This window comes from Bidens hawaiensis, unplaced genomic scaffold (genome assembly GCF_021521415.1).
Source record: "Bidens hawaiensis isolate Kalapana, Puna unplaced genomic scaffold, B.hawaiensis_p1.1 tig00028647_1, whole genome shotgun sequence".
Classification (NCBI taxonomy): Eukaryota; Viridiplantae; Streptophyta; class Magnoliopsida; order Asterales; family Asteraceae; genus Bidens; species Bidens hawaiensis.
Window position 1 is genome coordinate 96429 of NW_027494694.1, and position 5323 is coordinate 101751.

The 5323-nt window shown below is 38.7% G+C and overlaps 1 pseudogene; it reads left to right on the forward strand.

The window, feature by feature from the left end:
- Positions 1 to 3588: 3588 nt before the first annotated feature.
- Positions 3589 to 4928, forward strand: LOC143577491 (serine carboxypeptidase-like 50 pseudogene; annotated as a pseudogene).
- The last annotated feature ends 395 nt before the right edge of the window (positions 4929 to 5323 follow it).

Sequence of the window (5323 nt, forward strand, 5' to 3'; positions counted from 1 at the left end):
TTAACTTCGCCTAAAGTCAAGTTCGATTAGAAAATAGATTAAAAACGATAAGTAAAAGTAAGCAAATACTAGGCCACCAGATTAGATCAGGCGAGTATTGATACGTGTAACTTATACAGTCAGCCGAGCTCAGCTAAAGAAGGGATTTACAACTATCGGAGGAAGAAGCAGAGTTCAGGTGAGTTTCTAGCCCCATTCCTTGTTATGTTTTCGGGGCTGTGTGCATACTCGATGTGTTGTTAATACATTTATCCTAAGTGATAAGTGTATGCCATATGTGATATATGTGATGGATATGAATGATTGCTTGTCGGTACGCGAACGATCTTCGGATATTGCGCGTACTGTCAGGTTAAAAATAAAATTACGAATACTATATATCGAAGATGTATGAACATTACAAATGAATACTTGTCGGGGCGTGAACGATCTTCGGATATTGCATGTATCGACAAGGGGTATGGTTGTTAATGAATGATGTAAAGAACGCCCAGAGTGTTTTTATGCTATAATGTAATTATTGTATATGTGAAGTATGTGTATACAGGTACACGAATGGTATGTGAGTTCTACGTTCGACATAGTAAGTTAGGATGCCAAATCCCTCTAACTTCTGTTGGACATAGACTTGGCAGGTGATGGCGTAGTTAAGGACTGCGAGCCTTATACGTGATGTAGATGATAGATGTAAACGTAGATAGGGACGGTGGGCCTTATACGTGTTATAGGAGATAGACGCCAACGTAGATAAGGACTGCGGACCTTATACGTAACGTAGATAAGGACTGCGGACCTTATACGTAATGTAGATAGGCGTCAGCACAGGAAAGGACTGTGGACCTTATACGTGCTTTATTTGTAGCATAGGGGAGGACTGCGGACCTCGTACGTGCTATGAATTAGGTTGAAACATAGGGAAGGACCGTGGACCTTGTACGTGTTGTGGATGTATGATGGTATAGGGAAGGACAGCGGACCTTGTACGTACCATGAATGGTGAACATAGGTAAGGACTGCGGACCTTTTATGTGTTCACGATCGTGAGTACAGGTATAGACGGCGGACTATGAACGTACTCTCGATAGACTGAGGTTAGTGATTGTAGATATGTATGTATGTATGGTAGCAAGTATGTATGTAGAACAGAAGGGTAACTAGTGAAGTATGGATATGTATCTTCGGATATGTATGTATGTGTTGTATTGTATGGCGTACGATTAACTAGAACTCACTCACCGTAGCTGACTTTTAGTATGCACGCAGGTGAGTAGGATGAGGCAGCTCGCTTGAGGAGACACGTGGCACTGAATAAGAGGCTGGCATCGGAAGACTCAAGACGTTTAAGTTAATGTTCGTTAATTTTGAGAGACAAAATGATGTTTTAAGACAAGACGTGTTTTGTTACGAAATGTTTTATGAAAGCTTTTATATTCCTCGAATGTTTTAATTAACTCTGATATTTAGAACTGCGTTTATGAGTAAATCCAACGCTAAAGTAGGGCTACCGGGTTCGGGGCCTTACATGGCGATACATGACGCTCTCTGAACTACATGATCTCTAAACTACATGAGTCATCGCGATACGCGATGAGCATGTGAAGGGTCCATCGCGTATCACGATGGGACCCAGAATCAGCTTTAAATATGAGTGGTCCCGTCTCATTTCAAATCAAACCAAAAACCTTCCTCTCTCAAGAATCTTTCTCTCTCTACATCGTTTTGCGCGTCGAACCTCGTAGTGCCAAATACCCGACGTTTCCTCGAATCGCATGCCACCCTAAATTACCCGACATTCTGCCTCGAAGTGCGTGTACGACTCGATAACCCCCGATCATTGCCTCGATTTGCGTGCCCAGGAAAGTTGATTAAGAATACCCTGATATTCGAGCAAGTGCGGAAGTGCTGCCGAAAGTTTAGGTAAATATTAAGCCAAGCAAGGTAAGGGTTCTACCGAAATAAAATATTATTATTTAAAGGCTTAGACCTTAGTCAGGGCATAGACTAGACCTTGATCGAATTAAAGATAATAATAAGATTTCTTTATAATTAAGAAATACAAAACTATATAAACAAATGTTATAACTAAAATATAACTTCTTCATGGTTAAGAAATATAAGCATTGGCTTACATGAGAATATAGTTAAAATAATATTTCTTTAAGAGTAAGAAATATAAGCTTTACCTACAAGAGGTATAGTAAAAAATATTTATGAGATTACGTGATCCCTATTAAAATACAAGATTGAAAATAAAAGTAAACTCAGAGCAAGTACACCTGTGTCTGGATCCAAACATAATTAATCTAGTTTATCAGTCAAGGCTACATGGTCCTAGACTAGAGATCATAATAAAAGTTCTCCAATGGGCGTCAGTTCCCGGAGAACCGTAATTGTGTGTGTATGGCAGTGGCACAATCCCAGAAATCAGAAATAAGAGACGTTTCAGCTGAGGGTGTTCAAGAAAACTATCTTGTCAGTCAAATAAAGATTTATAAAATGTTTTTAGAGTCAACGATTCACCAGCATATCGCTGACGTATTTTTCCCAACATTTTAAAAAATAAATTTAACACAAGTAGCAAGGATTTATAGTCACTCAAGAAGATAGACACTCGCAAGGTAGATATGGCTCAGTTTTTAAATCAATAAAATATTATAAACAATATTTAAACATGATTTGTAAAATCAAGCAAGGTTTATAAGTCAAACACTCGGATATTTATTAACCGAGGAGCCTTTCAAATAAATTAGTATTTTATTATAATTAAAGGTTTAAAATATATTAATATTTTATTATAGAATAAAGACTTCCGCTAAACTCTGATATATTTACAAAACATGTACCAACTATTTGTCACACGCCTAGGCCATAAGTCGGGGTTTGACAAGTATATTGTCCATTTTGACGAAAGATGGTAGTATACATATAATGTAGAATATGGACGGACACGTAAGATTTGAACTACATAATCGTCTTCTTAGTACAATTTAAAAAGATTTGTGTCTTGAAAGACAAACTTGTAAGGCACATTTTTCCATGTGTTCAAAATTTGTAGGGGTCAAATAGAAATTCTTAATAAACCGTCTGGCAATACAACCTTTAATAATAAGATTTAGTGAATGAATATGAACGAGTCCCTCAATATTTTCAAAATTATGACTCCCTTAGTACAATATGGACGAGTCCCTCAATATTTATATAATAATGGTCTTCTTGGTACAAATTCACCAGAAATGCGTCTTGAAATTCTGAATTTGAAGGCACAATTTCCTAAGTTTTGGAAGTTGAGGGAATCCGGTAAGAAACATTATTAAACCGTCGAAAAATACTATTTTTTAGAAGAACATTAGCCCAAGATTTTCAAATAAACCGTCAGATTTTCAAAAATTATTTCACTTGTTAGACTCTTATTGATCTTAAAATTTCGTAAAATCTCGTCGCCTCAGTACAAATTGTATGAACTATTTTGAGAATGTATAGAGATTTTAGGCCATTTATCGGTTTTTCTCAACTCAAAATCGCCATTTTAAGAATTTTCACTTTTTTACTTTCATAGCCTCATCATTACAAAATTACAAACCGATCAACATGAACTCAAAACACCTCACTTCCATGGAGTCAACGCCCATCAAACCACTACTCACCCTCACTCTCACCATCCTCTTCCACACTCCCTAAACAAGCTCAACCCACTAAATCCGGCTACCTCACAGTCAACTCCACCACCGGATCCGCCATCTTCTACGCCTTCTATGAAGCCCAAAACACCACCAGCACTTCTCTCTCTAACACCCCACTTGTCATCTGGCTTCAAGGAGGCCCTGGCTGCTCCTCCATGACCGGAAACTTCTACGAACTCGGACCTTGGCGAGTTACGGCTTCTTTAACTCTTGAACCCAATCCCGGCTCTTGGAACCGGATATTCGGCTTATTGTTTCTTGACAACCCAATTGGAGCCGGTTTAGTATCGCGTCCACACCCGAAGAGATTCCACGGGACCAAGAAACCGTAGCGAAGCATTTGTTTATCGCGATAAGGAAGTTTATCGCTTTAGAACCGTTGTTTAACTCTCGCCCTATTTACATCACGGGCGAGAGTTACGCTGGAAAATATGTTCCAGCAATCGGGTACTATATTCTTAAAAGAAACCCGAGTTTACCCGTTTCAGAACGGGTAAATTTATTTGGGTTAGCTGTTGGAAACGGGTTGACCGATCCGGCGATTCAAGTAGGCACTCATGCTTTGCATAATTACAATCTTGGTTTAATAAATGAGAACCAGAAAACCCAAATGGAAAAACTTCAACTTGAGGCTATAAAATTAACTAATATTGGTAATTGGAGTGAAGCTACAGATGCAAGAAACAAAGTCTTGAACTATCTTAGAATGGTGACGGGTTTAGCAACTTTGTATGATTTTAGGAGGCAGAGTCCTTATCGTTCTGATTGGGTAGAGGAGTTTTTGAAAGACCCCGAGGTTAAAAAGGCGTTAGGAGTTAACGAATCAATGGTTTATGAGGAATGTAGTGATGTGGTTGGGGCAGCATTGCACGCGGATGTGATGAAGAGTGTTAGGTACATGGTGGAGTATGTTGTTAAGAACACTAAGTTATTGTTGTATCAAGGTCAGTGTGATTTGAGAGACGGTGTCGTGTCTGTAGAGTCTTGGGTGAGGAAGATGAAGTGGGAGGGGCTTGGTAAGTTTTTGGAAGCCGAACGGAGTGTTTGGAGTGTGAATAATGTTCTTGCTGGTTATGTGCAGAAGTCGGATAATTTGAGCCATGTGGTGGTGTTGGGGGCAGGTCATTTTGTGCCGACTGATCAGGCGGTTAACTCGCAAGCCATGATTGAGGATTGGGTTCTTGATAGAGGGTTGTTTGGTAATAAGAATGTTCAAAATCTATCTCATGATCTTTAAAACTGTTGTTGTAGTAGTCTTGCTTGCATATTGCAAGTTCAAGCAACTATCACACATGTTGATCTTTATGATTGTCATTGTTGTATCTGAATCAATTGTATACTTTCTTATTTGAGGGTTCAATGCCAATGTTGAAGATGTGGTTCACAAGAACCATATATATAAATAACCGTGAAGCATCATGTTAGTTAGGACTTCGGTGTAATTAAGTTGGTTGTTTTGGTCAAAATTTGAACTAGAATTTTGCCCCTCGCGCGCTGCGACGAGAAGTCATTTTGATAAGAATGCATACGTCAAGTTTGTTCCAGGAATACCAATTGTCTGTAATTGATTGTCGCAAGTCCACAAAGTACACCACACTGTCCATATAAACGTTCATACAAACTTTGATTCCTTGGTTTGTTTA